This window comes from Schistocerca gregaria, chromosome 9 (assembly GCF_023897955.1).
Source record: "Schistocerca gregaria isolate iqSchGreg1 chromosome 9, iqSchGreg1.2, whole genome shotgun sequence".
NCBI classification, from domain to species: domain Eukaryota; kingdom Metazoa; phylum Arthropoda; class Insecta; order Orthoptera; family Acrididae; genus Schistocerca; species Schistocerca gregaria.
Window position 1 is genome coordinate 54,898,872 of NC_064928.1, and position 21,991 is coordinate 54,920,862.

Sequence of the window (21,991 nt, forward strand, 5' to 3'; positions counted from 1 at the left end):
CACTCAAGGTAGCTAGTGCAGCGTCACCTGGAGGACTGCATCAGTAAAGTCTAGTAATCCCTGGCAGGCATTACGATGACTCACTTAAGATACACAACTAGTGACATATCGGTTCTGGCACACGCCACAGTAACAAAATATATGAATCTGGGTGAGCAACTGTGACGAGTAACTATGACTCTCGTAATAGGCCAATGACTCAATACATGGAGTATTGAATCAGATAACTCGAGGAACGCCTTGCAATAGTAACAATGACTTTCTTACGGTTCACAACTGGTGACAAATCCGTTCTGGCAGTCTGGCACCAGTAACAAAAATGAGACACTGCGTGAGCAACTGGGAAGGGTAACTATGACTCTCTTAAGGTAGCCAATGACCGTCACCAGGAGAATTGAATCAGGAAAGTCGAGTAACCCTTGGCTATAGTAACGATGACTTTCGTAAATTACACAACCTGTGACATATCGGTGCTGGCAGACTGGCCACAGTTACAATGTATTTTAATTTGGGTGGTCAACCGACAGCAATATCTATTACCCTTCTGAGGTAACCAACGATTTGTCACCAGGTGGAGTACACTCTGAAAGGAGTGACTATGACTCTCATATGCCACACAACTAGTGTCGTATCGCTTCTGGCAGACGCCAGAGTAACAAGAAACGTGAAACTGGCTGCGAAATTAGGACGAGGAGCTATGACGCACTCAAGGTAGCTAGTGCAGCGTCACCTGGAGGACTGCATCAGTAAAGTCTAGTAATCCCTGGCAGGCATAACGATGACTCACTTAAGATACACAACTAGTGCCATATCGGTTCTGGCAGACTGACCACAGTAACAAAATATATGAATCTGGGTGAGCAACTGTGACGAGTAACTATGACACTCGTAATAGGCCAATGACTCAATACCTGGAGTATTGAATCAGATAACTCGAGGAACGCCTTGCAATAGTAACAATGACTTTCTTACGGTTCACAACTGGTGACAAATCCGTTCTGGCAGTCTGGCACCAGTAACAAAAATGAGACACTGCGTGAGCAACTGGGAAGGGTAACTATGACTCTCTTAAGGTAGCCAATGACCGTCACCAGGAGAATTGAATCAGGAAACTCGAGTAACCCTTGGCTATAGTAACGATGACTTTCGTAAATTACACAACCTGTGACATATCGGTGCTGGCAGACTGGCCACAGTTACAATGTATTTTAATTTGGGTGGTCAACCGACAACAATATCTATTACCCTTCTGAGGTAACCAACGATTTGTCACCAGGTGGAGTACACTCAGAAAGGAGTGACTATGACTCTCATATGACACACAACTAGTGTCGTATCGCTTCTGGCAGACGCCACAGTAACAAGAAACGTGAAACTGGCTGCGAAATTAGGACGAGGAGCTATGACGCACTCAAGGTAGCTAGTGCAACGTCACCTGGAGGACTGCATCAGTATAGTCTAGTAATCCCTGGCAGGCATAACGATGACTCACTTAAGATACACAACTAGTGCCATATCGGTTCTGGCAGACTGACCACAGTAACAAAATATATGAATCTGGGTGAGCAACTGTGACGAGTAACTATGACACTCGTAATAGGCCAATGACTCAATACCTGGAGTATTGAATGAGATAACTCGAGGAACGCCTTGCAATAGTAACAATGACTTTCTTACGGTTCACAACTGGTGACAAATCCGTTCTGGCAGTCTGGCACCAGTAACAAATATGAGACACTGCGTGAGCAACTGGGAAGGGTAACTATGACTCTCTTAAGGTAGCCAATGACCGTCACCAGGAGAATTGAATCAGGAAACTCGAGTAACCCTTGGCTATAGTAACGATGACTTTCGTAAATTACACAACCTGTGACATATCGGTGCTGGCAGACTGGCCACAGTTACAATGTATTTTAATTTGGGTGGTCAACCGACATCAATATCTATTACCCTTCTGAGGTAACCAACGATTTGTCACCAGGTGGAGTACACTCTGAAAGGAGTGACTATGACTCTCATATGCCACACAACTAGTGTCGTATCGCTTCTGGCAGACGCCACAGTAACAAGAAACGTGAAACTGGCTGCGAAATTAGGACGAGGAGCTATGACGCACTCAAGGTAGCTAGTGCAGCGTCACCTGGAGGACTGCATCAGTAAAGTCTAGTAATCCCTGGCAGGCATAACGATGACTCACTTAAGATACACAACTAGTGCCATATCGGTTCTGGCAGACTGACCACAGTAACAAAATATATGAATCTGGGTGAGCAACTGTGACGAGTAACTATGACACTCGTAATAGGCCAATGACTCAATACCTGGAGTATTGAATCAGATAACTCGAGGAACGCCTTGCAATAGTAACAATGACTTTCTTACGGTTCACAACTGGTGACAAATCCGTTCTGGCAGTCTGGCACCAGTAACAAAAATGAGACACTGCGTGAGCAACTGGGAATGGTAACTATGACTCTCTTAAGGTAGCCAATGACCGTCACCAGGAGAATTGAATCAGGAAACTCGAGTAACCCTTGGCTATAGTAACGATGACTTTCGTAAATTACACAACCTGTGACATATCGGTGCTGGCAGACTGGCCACAGTTACAATGTATTTTAATTTGGGTGGTCAACCGACAGCAATATCTATTACCCTTCTGAGGTAACCAACGATTTGTCACCAGGTGGAGTACACTCTGAAAGGAGTGACTATGACTCTCATATGACACACAACTAGTGTCGTATCGCTTCTGGCAGACGCCACAGTAACAAGAAACGTGAAACTGGCTGCGAAATTAGGACGAGGAGCTATGACGCACTCAAGGTAGCTAGTGCAACGTCACCTGGAGGACTGCATCAGTATAGTCTAGTAATCCCTGGCAGGCATAACGATGACTCACTTAAGATACACAACTAGTGCCATATCGGTTCTGGCAGACTGACCACAGTAACAAAATATATGAATCTGGGTGAGCAACTGTGACGAGTAACTATGACACTCGTAATAGGCCAATGACTCAATACCTGGAGTATTGAATGAGATAACTCGAGGAACGCCTTGCAATAGTAACAATGACTTTCTTACGGTTCACAACTGGTGACAAATCCGTTCTGGCAGTCTGGCACCAGTAACAAATATGAGACACTGCGTGAGCAACTGGGAAGGGTAACTATGACTCTCTTAAGGTAGCCAATGACCGTCACCAGGAGAATTGAATCAAGAAACTCGAGTAACCCTTGGCTATAGTAACGATGACTTTCGTAAATTACACAACCTGTGACATATCGGTGCTGGCAGACTGGCCACAGTTACAATGTATTTTAATTTGGGTGGTCAACCGACAGCAATATCTATTACCCTTCTGAGGTAACCAACGATTTGTCACCAGGTGGAGTACACTCTGAAAGGAGTGACTATGACTCTCATATGCCACACAACTAGTGTCGTATCGCTTCTGGCAGACGCCAGAGTAACAAGAAACGTGAAACTGGCTGCGAAATTAGGACGAGGAGCTATGACGCACTCAAGGTAGCTAGTGCAGCGTCACCTGGAGGACTGCATCAGTAAAGTCTAGTAATCCCTGGCAGGCATAACGATGACTCACTTAAGATACACAACTAGTGCCATATCGGTTCTGGCAGACTGACCACAGTAACAAAATATATGAATCTGGGTGAGCAACTGTGACGAGTAACTATGACACTCGTAATAGGCCAATGACTCAATACCTGGAGTATTGAATCAGATAACTCGAGGAACGCCTTGCAATAGTAACAATGACTTTCTTACGGTTCACAACTGGTGACAAATCCGTTCTGGCAGTCTGGCACCAGTAACAAAAATGAGACACTGCGTGAGCAACTGGGAAGGGTAACTATGACTCTCTTAAGGTAGCCAATGACCGTCACCAGGAGAATTGAATCAGGAAACTCGAGTAACCCTTGGCTATAGTAACGATGACTTTCGTAAATTACACAACCTGTGACATATCGGTGCTGGCAGACTGGCCACAGTTACAATGTATTTTAATTTGGGTGGTCAACCGACAGCAATATCTATTACCCTTCTGAGGTAACCAACGATTTGTCACCAGGTGGAGTACACTCTGAAAGGAGTGACTATGACTCTCATATGACACACAACTAGTGTCGTATCGCTTCTGGCAGACGCCACAGTAACAAGAAACGTGAAACTGGCTGCGAAATTAGGACGAGGAGCTATGACGCACTCAAGGTAGCTAGTGCAACGTCACCTGGAGGACTGCATCAGTATAGTCTAGTAATCCCTGGCAGGCATAACGATGACTCACTTAAGATACACAACTAGTGCCATATCGGTTCTGGCAGACTGACCACAGTAACAAAATATATGAATCTGGGTGAGCAACTGTGACGAGTAACTATGACACTCGTAATAGGCCAATGACTCAATACCTGGAGTATTGAATGAGATAACTCGAGGAACGCCTTGCAATAGTAACAATGACTTTCTTACGGTTCACAACTGGTGACAAATCCGTTCTGGCAGTCTGGCACCAGTAACAAATATGAGACACTGCGTGAGCAACTGGGAAGGGTAACTATGACTCTCTTAAGGTAGCCAATGACCGTCACCAGGAGAATTGAATCAGGAAACTCGAGTAACCCTTGGCTATAGTAACGATGACTTTCGTAAATTACACAACCTGTGACATATCGGTGCTGGCAGACTGGCCACAGTTACAATGTATTTTAATTTGGGTGGTCAACCGACAGCAATATCTATTACCCTTCTGAGGTAACCAACGATTTGTCACCAGGTGGAGTACACTCTGAAAGGAGTGACTATGACTCTCATATGCCACACAACTAGTGTCGTATCGCTTCTGGCAGACGCCACAGTAACAAGAAACGTGAAACTGGCTGCGAAATTAGGACGAGGAGCTATGACGCACTCAAGGTAGCTAGTGCAGCGTCACCTGGAGGACTGCATCAGTAAAGTCTAGTAATCCCTGGCAGGCATAACGATGACTCACTTAAGATACACAACTAGTGCCATATCGGTTCTGGCAGACTGACCACAGTAACAAAATATATGAATCTGGGTGAGCAACTGTGACGAGTAACTATGACACTCGTAATAGGCCAATGACTCAATACCTGGAGTATTGAATCAGATAACTCGAGGAACGCCTTGCAATAGTAACAATGACTTTCTTACGGTTCACAACTGGTGACAAATCCGTTCTGGCAGTCTGGCACCAGTAACAAAAATGAGACACTGCGTGAGCAACTGAGAAGGGTAACTATGACTCTCTTAACGTAGCCAATGACCGTCACCAGGAGAATTGAATCAGGAAACTCGAGTAACCCTTGGCTATAGTAACGATGACTTTCGTAAATTACACAACCTGTGACATATCGGTGCTGGCAGACTGGCCACAGTTACAATGTATTTTAATTTGGGTGGTCAACCGACAGCAATATCTATTACCCTTCTGAGGTAACCAACGATTTGTCACCAGGTGGAGTACACTCTGAAAGGAGTGACTATGACTCTCATATGACACACAACTAGTGTCGTATCGCTTCTGGCAGACGCCACAGTAACAAGAAACGTGAAACTGGCTGCGAAATTAGGACGAGGAGCTATGACGCACTCAAGGTAGCTAGTGCAGCGTCACCTGGAGGACTGCATCAGTAAAGTCTAGTAATCCCTGGCAGGCATTACGATGACTCACTTAAGATACACAACTAGTGACATATCGGTTCTGGCACACGCCACAGTAACAAAATATATGAATCTGGGTGAGCAACTGTGACGAGTAACTATGACTCTCGTAATAGGCCAATGACTCAATACATGGAGTATTGAATCAGATAACTCGAGGAACGTCTTTCAATAGTAACGATGACATTCTTACGGTTCACAACTGGTGACAAATCCGTTCTGACAGTCTGGCACCAGTAACAAAAATGAGACACTGCGTGAGCAATTGGGAAGGGTAACTATGACTCTCTTAAGGTAGCCAATGACCGTCACCAGGAGAATTGAAGCAGGAAACTCGAGTAACCCTTGGCTATAGTAACGATGACTTTCGTAATTACACAACCTGTGACATATTGGTGCTGGCAGACTGGCCACAGTTACAATGTATTTTAATTTGGGTAGTCAACCGACAGCAATATCTATTACCCTTCTGAGGTAACCAACGATTTGTCACCAGGTGGAGTACACTCTGAAAGGAGTGACTATGACTCTCATATGCCACACAACTAGTGTCGTATCGCTTCTGGCAGACGCCACAGTAACAAGAAACGTGAAACTGGCTGCGAAATTAGGACGAGGAGCTATGACGCACTCAAGGTAGCTAGTGCAACGTCACCTGGAGGACTGCATCAGTAAAGTCTAGTAATCCCTGGCAGGCATAACGATGACTCACTTAAGATACACAACTAGTGCCATATCGGTTCTGGCAGACTGACCACAGTAACAAAATATATGAATCTGGGTGAGCAACTGTGACGAGTAACTATGACACTCGTAATAGGCCAATGACTCAATACCTGGAGTATTGAATCAGATAACTCGAGGAACGCCTTGCAATAGTTACAATGACTTTCTTACGGTTCACAACTGGTGACAAATCCGTTCTGGCAGTCTGGCACCAGTAACATAAATGAGACACTGCGTGAGCAACTGGGAAGGGTAACTATGACTCTCTTACGGTAGCCAATGACCGTCACCAGGAGAATTGAATCAGGAAACTCGAGTAACCCTTGGCTATAGTAACGATGACTTTCGTAAATTACACAACCTGTGACATATCGGTGCTGGCAGACTGGCCACAGTTACAATGTATTTTAATTTGGGTGGTCAACCGACAGCAATATCTATTACCCTTTTGAGGTAACCAACGATTTGTCACCAGGTGGAGTACACTCTGAAAGGAGTGACTATGACTCTCATATGCCACACAACTAGTGTCGTATCGCTTCTGGCAGACGCCACAGTAACAAGAAACGTGAAACTGACTGCGAAATTAGGACGAGGAGCTATGACGCACTCAAGGTAGCTAGTGCAGCGTCACCTGGAGGACTGCATCAGTAAAGTCTAGTACTCCCTGGCAGGCATAACGATGACTCACTTAAGATACACAACTAGTGCCATATCGGTTCTGGCAGACTGACCACAGTAACAAAATATATGAATCTGGGTGAGCAACTGTGACGAGTAACTATGACACTCGTAATAGGCCAATGACTCAATACCTGGAGTATTGAATCAGATAACTCGAGGAACGCCTTGCAATAGTAACAATGACTTTCTTACGGTTCACAACTGGTGACAAATCCGTTCTGGCAGTCTGGCACCAGTAACAAAAATGAGACACAGCGTGAGCAACTGGGAAGGGTAACTATGACTCTCTTAAGGTAGCCAATGACCGTCACCAGGAGAATTGAATCAGGAAACTCGAGTAACCCTTGGCTATAGTAACGATGACTTTGGTAAATTACACAACCTGTGACATATCGGTGCTGGCAGACTGGCCTCAGTTACAAGGTATTTTAATTTGGGTGGTCAACCGACAGCAATATCTATTACCCTTCTGAGGTAACCAACGATTTGTCACCAGGTGGAGTACACTCTGAAAGGAGTGACTATGACTCTCATATGACACACAACTAGTGTCGTATCGCTTCTGGCAGACGCCACAGTAACAAGAAACGTGAAACTGGCTGCGAAATTAGGACGAGGAGCTATGACGCACTCAAGGTAGCTAGTGCAGCGTCACCTGGAGGACTGCATCAGTAAAGTCTAGTAATCCCTGGCAGGCATTACGATGACTCACTTAAGATACACAACTAGTGCCATATCGGTTCTGGCACACGCCACAGTAACAAAATATATGAATCTGGGTGAGCAACTGTGACGAGTAACTATGACTCTCGTAATAGGCCAATGACTCAATACATGGAGTATTGAATCAGATAACTCGAGGAACGTCTTTCAATAGTAACGATGACATTCTTACGGTTCACAACTGGTGACAAATCCGTTCTGACAGTCTGGCACCAGTAACAAAAATGAGACACTGCGTGAGCAATTGGGAAGGGTAACTATGACTCTCTTAAGGTAGCCAATGACCGTCACCAGGAGAATTGAAGCAGGAAACTCGAGTAACCCTTGGCTATAGTAACGATGACTTTCGTAATTACACAACCTGTGACATATTGGTGCTGGCAGACTGGCCACAGTTACAATGTATTTTAATTTGGGTAGTCAACCGACAGCAATATCTATTACCCTTCTGAGGTAACCAACGATTTGTCACCAGGTGGAGTACACTCTGAAAGGAGTGACTATGACTCTCATATGCCACACAACTAGTGTCGTATCGCTTCTGGCAGACGCCACAGTAACAAGAAACGTGAAACTGGCTGCGAAATTAGGACGAGGAGCTATGACGCACTCAAGGTAGCTAGTGCAACGTCACCTGGAGGACTGCATCAGTAAAGTCTAGTAATCCCTGGCAGGCATAACGATGACTCACTTAAGATACACAACTAGTGCCATATCGGTTCTGGCAGACTGACCACAGTAACAAAATATATGAATCTGGGTGAGCAACTGTGACGAGTAACTATGACACTCGTAATAGGCCAATGACTCAATACCTGGAGTATTGAATCAGATAACTCGAGGAACGCCTTGCAATAGTTACAATGACTTTCTTACGGTTCACAACTGGTGACAAATCCGTTCTGGCAGTCTGGCACCAGTAACATAAATGAGACACTGCGTGAGCAACTGGGAAGGGTAACTATGACTCTCTTAAGGTAGCCAATGACCGTCACCAGGAGAATTGAATCAGGAAACTCGAGTAACCCTTGGCTATAGTAACGATGACTTTCGTAAATTACACAACCTGTGACATATCGGTGCTGGCAGACTGGCCACAGTTACAATGTATTTTAATTTGGGTGGTCAACCGACAGCAATATCTATTACCCTTTTGAGGTAACCAACGATTTGTCACCAGGTGGAGTACACTCTGAAAGGAGTGACTATGACTCTCATATGCCACACAACTAGTGTCGTATCGCTTCTGGCAGACGCCACAGTAACAAGAAACGTGAAACTGACTGCGAAATTAGGACGAGGAGCTATGACGCACTCAAGGTAGCTAGTGCAGCGTCACCTGGAGGACTGCATCAGTAAAGTCTAGTACTCCCTGGCAGGCATAACGATGACTCACTTAAGATACACAACTAGTGCCATATCGGTTCTGGCAGACTGACCACAGTAACAAAATATATGAATCTGGGTGAGCAACTGTGACGAGTAACTATGACACTCGTAATAGGCCAATGACTCAATACCTGGAGTATTGAATCAGATAACTCGAGGAACGCCTTGCAATAGTAACAATGACTTTCTTACGGTTCACAACTGGTGACAAATCCGTTCTGGCAGTCTGGCACCAGTAACAAAAATGAGACACAGCGTGAGCAACTGGGAAGGGTAACTATGACTCTCTTAAGGTAGCCAATGACCGTCACCAGGAGAATTGAATAAGGAAACTCGAGTAACCCTTGGCTATAGTAACGATGACTTTGGTAAATTACACAACCTGTGACATATCGCTGCTGGCAGACTGGCCTCAGTTACAAGGTATTTTAATTTGGGTGGTCAACCGACAGCAATATCTATTACCCTTCTGAGGTAACCAACGATTTGTCACCAGGTGGAGTACACTCTGAAAGGAGTGACTATGACTCTCATATGACACACAACTAGTGTCGTATCGCTTCTGGCAGACGCCACAGTAACAAGAAAAGTGAAACTGGCTGCGAAATTAGGACGAGGAGCTATGACGCACTCAAGGTAGCTAGTGCAGCGTCACCTGGAGGACTGCATCAGTAAAGTCTAGTAATCCCTGGCAGGCATTACGATGACTCACTTAAGATACACAACTAGTGACATATCGGTTCGGGCACACGCCACAGTAACAAAATATATGAATCTGGGTGAGCAACTTTGACGAGTAACTATGACTCTCGTAATAGGCCAATGACTCAATACATGGAGTATTGAATCAGATAACTCGAGGAACGCCTTGCAATAGTAACAATGACTTTCTTACGGTTCACAACTGGTGACAAATCCGTTCTGGCAGTCTGGCACCAGTAACAAAAATGAGACACTGCGTGAGCAACTGGGAAGGGTAACTATGACTCTCTTAAGGTAGCCAATGACCGTCACCAGGAGAATTGAATCAGGAAACTCGAGTAACCCTTGGCTATAGTAACGATGACTTTCGTAAATTACACAACCTGTGACATATCGGTGCTGGCAGACTGGCCACAGTTACAATGTATTTTAATTTGGGTGGTCAACCGACAGCAATATCTATTACCCTTCTGAGGTAACCAACGATTTGTCACCAGGTGGAGTACACTCAGAAAGGAGTGACTATGACTCTCATATGCCACACAACTAGTGTCGTATCGCTTCTGGCAGACGCCACAGTAACAAGAAACGTGAAACTGGCTGCGAAATTAGGACGAGGAGCTATGACGCACTCAAGGTAGCTAGTGCAACGTCACCTGGAGGACTGCATCAGTAAAGTCTAGTAATCCCTGGCAGGCATAACGATGACTCACTTAAGATACACAACTAGTGCCATATCGGTTCTGGCAGACTGACCACAGTAACAAAATATATGAATCTGGGTGAGCAACTGTGACGAGTAACTATGACACTCGTAATAGGCCAATGACTCAATACCTGGAGTATTGAATCAGATAACTCGAGGAACGCCTTGCAATAGTTACAATGACTTTCTTACGGTTCACAACTGGTGACAAATCCGTTCTGGCAGTCTGGCACCAGTAACATAAATGAGACACTGCGTGAGCAACTGGGAAGGGTAACTATGACTCTCTTAAGGTAGCCAATGACCGTCACCAGGAGAATTGAATCAGGAAACTCGAGTAACCCTTGGCTATAGTAACGATGACTTTCGTAAATTACACAACCTGTGACATATCGGTGCTGGCAGACTGGCCACAGTTACAATGTATTTTAATTTGGGTGGTCAACCGACAGCAATATCTATTACCCTTTTGAGGTAACCAACGATTTGTCACCAGGTGGAGTACACTCTGAAAGGAGTGACTATGACTCTCATATGCCACACAACTAGTGTCGTATCGCTTCTGGCAGACGCCACAGTAACAAGAAACGTGAAACTGACTGCGAAATTAGGACGAGGAGCTATGACGCACTCAAGGTAGCTAGTGCAGCGTCACCTGGAGGACTGCATCAGTAAAGTCTAGTACTCCCTGGCAGGCATAACGATGACTCACTTAAGATACACAACTAGTGCCATATCGGTTCTGGCAGACTGACCACAGTAACAAAATATATGAATCTGGGTGAGCAACTGTGACGAGTAACTATGACACTCGTAATAGGCCAATGACTCAATACCTGGAGTATTGAATCAGATAACTCGAGGAACGCCTTGCAATAGTAACAATGACTTTCTTACGGTTCACAACTGGTGACAAATCCGTTCTGGCAGTCTGGCACCAGTAACAAAAATGAGACACAGCGTGAGCAACTGGGAAGGGTAACTATGACTCTCTTAAGGTAGCCAATGACCGTCACCAGGAGAATTGAATCAGGAAACTCGAGTAACCCTTGGCTATAGTAACGATGACTTTGGTAAATTACACAACCTGTGACATATCGCTGCTGGCAGACTGGCCTCAGTTACAAGGTATTTTAATTTGGGTGGTCAACCGACAGCAATATCTATTACCCTTCTGAGGTAACCAACGATTTGTCACCAGGTGGAGTACACTCTGAAAGGAGTGACTATGACTCTCATATGACACACAACTAGTGTCGTATCGCTTCTGGCAGACGCCACAGTAACAAGAAACGTGAAACTGGCTGCGAAATTAGGACGAGGAGCTATGACGCACTCAAGGTAGCTAGTGCAGCGTCACCTGGAGGACTGCATCAGTAAAGTCTAGTAATCCCTGGCAGGCATTACGATGACTCACTTAAGATACACAACTAGTGACATATCGGTTCGGGCACACGCCACAGTAACAAAATATATGAATCTGGGTGAGCAACTTTGACGAGTAACTATGACTCTCGTAATAGGCCAATGACTCAATACATGGAGTATTGAATCAGATAACTCGAGGAACGCCTTGCAATAGTAACAATGACTTTCTTACGGTTCACAACTGGTGACAAATCCGTTCTGGCAGTCTGGCACCAGTAACAAAAATGAGACACTGCGTGAGCAACTGGGAAGGGTAACTATGACTCTCTTAAGGTAGCCAATGACCGTCACCAGGAGAATTGAATCAGGAAACTCGAGTAACCCTTGGCTATAGTAACGATGACTTTCGTAAATTACACAACCTGTGACATATCGGTGCTGGCAGACTGGCCACAGTTACAATGTATTTTAATTTGGGTGGTCAACCGACAGCAATATCTATTACCCTTCTGAGGTAACCAACGATTTGTCACCAGGTGGAGTACACTCAGAAAGGAGTGACTATGACTCTCATATGCCACACAACTAGTGTCGTATCGCTTCTGGCAGACGCCACAGTAACAAGAAACGTGAAACTGGCTGCGAAATTAGGACGCGGAGCTATGACGCACTCAAGGTAGCTAGTGCAACGTCACCTGGAGGACTGCATCAGTAAAGTCTAGTAATCCCTGGCAGGCATAACGATGACTCACTTAAGATACACAACTAGTGCCATATCGGTTCTGGCAGACTGACCACAGTAACAAAATATATGAATCTGGGTGAGCAACTGTGACGAGTAACTATGACACTCGTAATAGGCCAATGACTCGATACCTGGAGTATTGAATCAGATAACTCGAGGAACGCCTTGCAATAGTAACAATGACTTTCTTACGGTTCACAACTGGTGACAAATCCGTTCTGGCAGTCTGGCACCAGTAACAAAAATGAGACACTGCGTGAGCACCTGGGAAGGGTAACTATGACTCTCTTAAGGTAGCCAATGACCGTCACCAGGAGAATTGAATCAGGAAACTCGAGTAACCCTTGGCTATAGTAACGATGACTTTCGTAAATTACACAACCTGTGACATATCGGTGCTGGCAGACTGGCCACAGTTACAATGTATTTTAATTTGGGTGGTCAACCGACAGCAATATCTATTACCCTTCTGAGGTAACCAACGATTTGTCACCAGGTGGAGTACACTCTGAAAGGAGTGACTATGACTCTCATATGCCACACAACTAGTGTCGTATCGCTTCTGGCAGACGCCACAGTAACAAGAAACGTGAAACTGGCTGCGAAATTAGGACGAGGAGCTATGACGCACTCAAGGTAGCTAGTGCAGCGTCACCTGGAGGACTGCATCAGTAAAGTCTAGTAATCCCTGGCAGGCATAACGATGACTCACTTAAGATACACAACTAGTGACATATCGGTTCTGGCAGAGTGGCCACAGTAACAAAATATATGAATCTGGGTGAGCAACTGTGACGAGTAACTATGACACTCGTAATAGGCCAATGACTCAATACCTGGAGTATTGAATCAGATAACTCGAGGAACGCCTTGCAATAGTAACAATGACTTTCTTACGGTTCACAACTGGTGACAAATCCGTTCTGGCAGTCTGGCACCAGTAACAAAAATGAGACACAGCGTGAGCAACTGGGAAGGGTAACTATGACTCTCTTAAGGTAGCCAATGACCGTCACCAGGAGAATTAAATCAGGAAACTCGAGTAACCCTTGGCTATAGTAACGATGACTTTCGTAAATTACACAACCTGTGACATATCGGTGCTGGCAGACTGGCCACAGTTACAATGTATTTTAATTTGGGTGGTCAACCGACAGCAATATCTATTACCCTTTTGAGGTAACCAACGATTTGTCACCAGGTGGAGTACACTCTGAAAGGAGTGACTATGACTCTCATATGCCACACAACTAGTGTCGTATCGCTTCTGGCAGACGCCACAGTAACAAGAAACGTGAAACTGGCTGCGAAATTAGGACGAGGAGCTATGACGCACTCAAGGTAGCTAGTGCAGCGTCACCTGGAGGACTGCATCAGTAAAGTCTAGTAATCCCTGGCAGGCATAACGATGACTCACTTAAGATACACAACTAGTGCCATATCGGTTCTGGCAGACTGACCACAGTAACAAAATATATGAATCTGGGTGAGCAACTGTGACGAGTAACTATGACACTCGTAATAGGCCAATGACTCAATACCTGGAGTATTGAATCAGATAACTCGAGGAACGCCTTGCAATAGTAACAATGACTTTCTTACGGTTCACAACTGGTGACAAATCCGTTCTGGCAGTCTGGCACCAGTAACATAAATGAGACACTGCGTGAGCAACTGGGAAGGGTAACTATGACTCTCTTAAGGTAGCCAATGACCGTCACCAGGAGAATTGAATCAGGAAACTCGAGTAACCCTTGGCTATAGTAACGATGACTTTGGTAAATTACACAACCTGTGACATATCGGTGCTGGCAGACTGGCCTCAGTTACAAGGTATTTTAATTTGGGTGGTCAACCGACAGCAATATCTATTACCCTTCTGAGGTAACCAACGATTTGTCACCAGGTGGAGTACACTCTGAAAGGAGTGACTATGACTCTCATATGACACACAACTAGTGTCGTATCGCTTCTGGCAGACGCCACAGTAACAAGAAACGTGAAACTGGCTGCGAAATTAGGACGAGGAGCTATGACGCACTCAAGGTAGCTAGTGCAGCGTCACCTGGAGGACTGCATCAGTAAAGTCTAGTAATCCCTGGCAGGCATTACGATGACTCACTTAAGATACACAACTAGTGACATATCGGTTCGGGCACACGCCACAGTAACAAAATATATGAATCTGGGTGAGCAACTTTGACGAGTAACTATGACTCTCGTAATAGGCCAATGACTCAATACATGGAGTATTGAATCAGATAACTCGAGGAACGCCTTGCAATAGTAACAATGACTTTCTTACGGTTCACAACTGGTGACAAATCCGTTCTGGCAGTCTGGCACCAGTAACAAAAATGAGACACTGCGTGAGCACCTGGGAAGGGTAACTATGACTCTCTTAAGGTAGCCAATGACCGTCACCAGGAGAATTGAATCAGGAAACTCGAGTAACCCTTGGCTATAGTAACGATGACTTTCGTAAATTACACAACCTGTGACATATCGGTGCTGGCAGACTGGCCACAGTTACAATGTATTTTAATTTGGGTGGTCAACCGACAGCAATATCTATTACCCTTCTGAGGTAACCAACGATTTGTCACCAGGTGGAGTACACTCTGAAAGGAGTGACTATGACTCTCATATGCCACACAACTAGTGTCGTATCGCTTCTGGCAGACGCCACAGTAACAAGAAACGTGAAACTGGCTGCGAAATTAGGACGAGGAGCTATGACGCACTCAAGGTAGCTAGTGCAGCGTCACCTGGAGGACTGCATCAGTAAAGTCTAGTAATCCCTGGCAGGCATAACGATGACTCACTTAAGATACACAACTAGTGACATATCGGTTCTGGCAGAGTGGCCACAGTAACAAAATATATGAATCTGGGTGAGCAACTGTGACGAGTAACTATGACACTCGTAATAGGCCAATGACTCAATACCTGGAGTATTGAATCAGATAACTCGAGGAACGCCTTGCAATAGTAACAATGACTTTCTTACGGTTCACAACTGGTGACAAATCCGTTCTGGCAGTCTGGCACCAGTAACAAAAATGAGACACAGCGTGAGCAACTGGGAAGGGTAACTATGACTCTCTTAAGGTAGCCAATGACCGTCACCAGGAGAATTGAATCAGGAAACTCGAGTAACCCTTGGCTATAGTAACGATGACTTTCGTAAATTACACAACCTGTGACATATCGGTGCTGGCAGACTGGCCACAGTTACAATGTATTTTAATTTGGGTGGTCAACCGACAGCAATATCTATTACCCTTTTGAGGTAACCAACGATTTGTCACCAGGTGGAGTACACTCTGAAAGGAGTGACTATGACTCTCATATGCCACACAACTAGTGTCGTATCGCTTCTGGCAGACGCCACAGTAACAAGAAACGTGAAACTGGCTGCGAAATTAGGACGAGGAGCTATGACGCACTCAAGGTAGCTAGTGCAGCGTCACCTGGAGGACTGCATCAGTAAAGTCTAGTAATCCCTGGCAGGCATAACGATGACTCACTTAAGATACACAACTAGTGCCATATCGGTTCTGGCAGACTGACCACAGTAACAAAATATATGAATCTGGGTGAGCAACTGTGACGAGTAACTATGACACTCGTAATAGGCCAATGACTCAATACCTGGAGTATTGAATCAGATAACTCGAGGAACGCCTTGCAATAGTAACAATGACTTTCTTACGGTTCACAACTGGTGACAAATCCGTTCTGGCAGTCTGGCACCAGTAACAAAAATGAGACACAGCGTGAGCAACTGGGAAGGGTAACTATGACTCTCTTAAGGTAGCCAATGACCGTCACCAGGAGAATTGAATCAGGAAACTCGAGTAACCCTTGGCTATAGTAACGATGACTTTGGTAAATTACACAACCTGTGACATATCGGTGCTGGCAGACTGGCCTCAGTTACAAGGTATTTTAATTTGGGTGGTCAACCGACAGCAATATCTATTACCCTTCTGAGGTAACCAACGATTTAACCAGGTGGAGTACACTCTGAAAGGAGTGACTATGACTCTCATATGACACACAACTAGTGTCGTATCGCTTCTGGCAGACGCCACAGTAACAAGAAACGTGAAACTGGCTGCGAAATTAGGACGAGGAGCTAAGACGCACTCAAGGTAGCTAGTGCAGCGTCACCTGGAGGACTGCATCAGTAAAGTCTAGTAATCCCTGGCAGGCATTACGATGACTCACTTAAGATACACAACTAGTGACATATCGGTTCGGGCACACGCCACAGTAACAAAATATATGAATCTGGGTGAGCAACTTTGACGAGTAACTATGACTCTCGTAATAGGCCAATGACTCAATACATGGAGTATTGAATCAGATAACTCGAGGAACGCCTTGCAATAGTAACAATGACTTTCTTACGGTTCACAACTGGTGACAAATCCGTTCTGGCAGTCTGGCACCAGTAACAAAAATGAGACACTGCGTGAGCAACTGGGAAGGGTAACTATGACTCTCTTAAGGTAGCCAATGACCGTCACCAGGAGAATTGAATCAGGAAACTCGAGTAACCCTTGGCTATAGTAACGATGACTTTCGTAAATTACACAACCTGTGACATATCGGTGCTGGCAGACTGGCCACAGTTACAATGTATTTTAATTTGGGTGGTCAACCGACAGCAATATCTATTACCCTTTTGAGGTAACCAACGATTTGTCACCAGGTGGAGTACACTCTGAAAGGAGTGACTATGACTCTCATATGCCACACAACTAGTGTCGTATCGCTTCTGGCAGACGCCACAGTAACAAGAAACGTGAAACTGGCTGCGAAATTAGGACGAGGAGCTATGACGCACTCAAGGTAGCTAGTGCAGCGTCACCTGGAGGACTGCATCAGTAAAGTCTAGTACTCCTGGCAGGCATAACGATGACTCACTTAAGATACACAACTAGTGCCATATCGGTTCTGGCAGACTGACCACAGTAACAAAATATATGAATCTGGGTGAGCAACTGTGACGAGTAACTATGACACTCGTAATAGGCCAATGACTCAATACCTGGAGTATTGAATCAGATAACTCGAGGAACGCCTTGCAATAGTAACAATGACTTTCTTACGGTTCACAACTGGTGACAAATCCGTTCTGGCAGTCTGGCACCAGTAACAAAAATTAGACACAGCGTGAGCAACTGGGAAGGGTAACTATGACTCTCTTAAGGTAGCCAATGACCGTCACCAGGAGAATTGAATCAGGAAACTCGAGTAACCCTTGGCTATAGTAACGATGACTTTGGTAAATTACACAACCTGTGACATATCGCTGCTGGCAGACTGGCCTCATTTACAAGGTATTTTAATTTGGGTGGTCAACCGACAGCAATATCTATTACCCTTCTGAGGTAACCAACGATTTGTCACCAGGTGGAGTACACTCTGAAAGGAGTGACTATGACTCTCATATGACACACAACTAGTGTCGTATCGCTTCTGGCAGACGCCACAGTAACAAGAAACGTGAAACTGGCTGCGAAATTAGGACGAGGAGCTATGACGCACTCAAGGTAGCTAGTGCAGCGTCACCTGGAGGACTGCATCAGTAAAGTCTAGTAATCCCTGGCAGGCATTACGATGACTCACTTAAGATACACAACTAGTGACATATCGGTTCGGGCACACGCCACAGTAACAAAATATATGAATCTGGGTGAGCAACTTTGACGAGTAACTATGACTCTCGTAATAGGCCAATGACTCAATACATGGAGTATTGAATCAGATAACTCGAGGAACGCCTTGCAATAGTAACAATGACTTTCTTACGGTTCACAACTGGTGACAAATCCGTTCTGGCAGTCTGGCACCAGTAACAAAAATGAGACACTGCGTGAGCAACTGGGAAGGGTAACTATGACTCTCTTAAGGTAGCCAATGACCGTCACCAGGAGAATTGAATCAGGAAACTCGAGTAACCCTTGGCTATAGTAACGATGACTTTCGTAAATTACACAACCTGTGACATATCGGTGCTGGCAGACTGGCCACAGTTACAATGTATTTTAATTTGGGTGGTCAACCGACAGCAATATCTATTACCCTTCTGAGGTAACCAACGATTTGTCACCAGGTGGAGTACACTCAGAAAGGAGTGACTATGACTCTCATATGCCACACAACTAGTGTCGTATCGCTTCTGGCAGACGCCACAGTAACAAGAAACGTGAAACTGGCTGCGAAATTAGGACGAGGAGCTATGACGCACTCAAGGTAGCTAGTGCAACGTCACCTGGAGGACTGCATCAGTAAAGTCTAGTAATCCCTGGCAGGCATAACGATGACTCACTTAAGATACACAACTAGTGCCATATCGGTTCTGGCAGACTGACCACAGTAACAAAATATATGAATCTGGGTGAGCAACTGTGACGAGTAACTATGACACTCGTAATAGGCCAATGACTCGATACCTGGAGTATTGAATCAGATAACTCGAGGAACGCCTTGCAATAGTAACAATGACTTTCTTACGGTTCACAACTGGTGACAAATCCGTTCTGGCAGTCTGGCACCAGTAACAAAAATGAGACACTGCGTGAGCACCTGGGAAGGGTAACTATGACTCTCTTAAGGTAGCCAATGACCGTCACCAGGAGAATTGAATCAGGAAACTCGAGTAACCCTTGGCTATAGTAACGATGACTTTCGTAAATTACACAACCTGTGACATATCGGTGCTGGCAGACTGGCCACAGTTACAATGTATTTTAATTTGGGTGGTCAACCGACAGCAATATCTATTACCCTTCTGAGGTAACCAACGATTTGTCACCAGGTTTAGTACACTCTGAAAGGAGTGACTATGACTCTCATATGCCACACAACTAGTGTCGTATCGCTTCTGGCAGACGCCACAGTAACAAGAAACGTGAAACTGGCTGCGAAATTAGGACGAGGAGCTATGACGCACTCAAGGTAGCTAGTGCAGCGTCACCTGGAGGACTGCATCAGTAAAGTCTAGTAATCCCTGGCAGGCATAACGATGACTCACTTAAGATACACAACTAGTGCCATATCGGTTCTGGCAGAGTGGCCACAGTAACAAAATATATGAATCTGGGTGAGCAACTGTGACGAGTAACTATGACACTCGTAATAGGCCAATGACTCAATACCTGGAGTATTGAATCAGATAACTCGAGGAACGCCTTGCAATAGTAACAATGACTTTCTTACGGTTCACAACTGGTGACAAATCCGTTCTGGCAGTCTGGCACCAGTAACAAAAATGAGACACAGCGTGAGCAACTGGGAAGGGTAACTATGACTCTCTTAAGGTAGCCAATGACCGTCACCAGGAGAATTGAATCAGGAAACTCGAGTAACCCTTGGCTATAGTAACGATGACTTTGGTAAATTACACAACCTGTGACATATCGGTGCTGGCAGACTGGCCTCAGTTACAAGGTATTTTAATTTGGGTGGTCAACCGACAGCAATATCTATTACCCTTCTGAGGTAACCAACGATTTGTCACCAGGTGGAGTACACTCTGAAAGGAGTGACTATGACTCTCATATGACACACAACTAGTGTCGTATCGCTTCTGGCAGACGCCACAGTAACAAGAAACGTGAAACTGGCTGCGAAATTAGGACGAGGAGCTATGACGCACTCAAGGTAGCTAGTGCAGCGTCACCTGGAGGACTGCATCAGTAAAGTCTAGTAATCCCTGGCAGGCATTACGATGACTCACTTAAGATACACAACTAGTGCCATATCGGTTCTGGCAGACTGACCACAGTAACAAAATATATGAATCTGGGTGAGCAACTGTGACGAGTAACTATGACACTCGTAATAGGCCAATGACTCAATACCTGGAGTATTGAATCAGATAACTCGAGGAACGCCTTGCAATAGTAACAATGACTTTCTTACGGTTCACAACTGGTGACAAATCCGTTCTGGCAGTCTGGCACCAGTAACAAAAATGAGACACTGCGTGAGCAACTGGGAAGGGTAACTATGACTCTCTTAAGGTAGCCAATGACCGTCACCAGGAGAATTGAATCAGGAAACTCGAGTAACCCTTGGCTATAGTAATGATGACTTTCGTAAATTACACAACCTGTGACATATCGGTGCTGGCAGACTGGCCACAGTTACAATGTATTTTAATTTGGGTGGTCAACCGACAGCAATATCTATTACCCTTCTGAGGTAACCAACGATTTGTCACCAGGTGGAGTACACTCAGAAAGGAGTGACTATGACTCTCATATGCCACACAACTAGTGTCGTATCGCTTCTGGGAGACGCCACAGTAACAAGAAACGTGAAACTGGCTGCGAAATTAGGACGAGGAGCTATGACGCACTCAAGGTAGCTAGTGCAACGTCACCTGGAGGACTGCATCAGTAAAGTCTAGTAATCCCTGGCAGGCATAACGATGACTCACTTAAGATACACAACTAGTGCCATATCGGTTCTGGCAGACTGACCACAGTAACAAAATATATGAATCTGGGTGAGCAACTGTGACGAGTAACTATGACACTCGTAATAGGCCAATGACTCAATACCTGGAGTATTGAATCAGATAACTCGAGGAACGCCTTGCAATAGTAACAATGACTTTCTTACGGTTCACAACTGGTGACAAATCCGTTCTGGCAGTCTGGCACCAGTAACAAAAATGAGACACTGCGTGAGCAACTGGGAAGGGTAACTATGACTCTCTTAAGGTAGCCAATGACCGTCACCAGGAGAATTAAATCAGGAAACTCGAGTAACCCTTGGCTATAGTAACGATGACTTTCGTAAATTACACAACCTGTGACATATCGGTGCTGGCAGACTGGCCACAGTTACAATGTATTTTAATTTGGGTGGTCAACCGACAGCAATATCTATTACCCTTTTGAGGTAACCAACGATTTGTCACCAGGTGGAGTACACTCTGAAAGGAGTGACTATGACTCTCATATGACACACAACTAGTGTCGTATCGCTTCTGGCAGACGCCACAGTAACAAGAAACGTGAAACTGGCTGCGAAATTAGGACAAGGAGCTATGACGCACTCAAGGTAGCTAGTGCAGCGTCACCTGGAGGACTGCATCAGTAAAGTCTAGTAATCCCTGGCAGGCATTACGATGACTCACTTAAGATACACAACTAGTGCCATATCGGTTCTGGCAGACTGACCACAGTAACAAAATATATGAATCTGGGTGA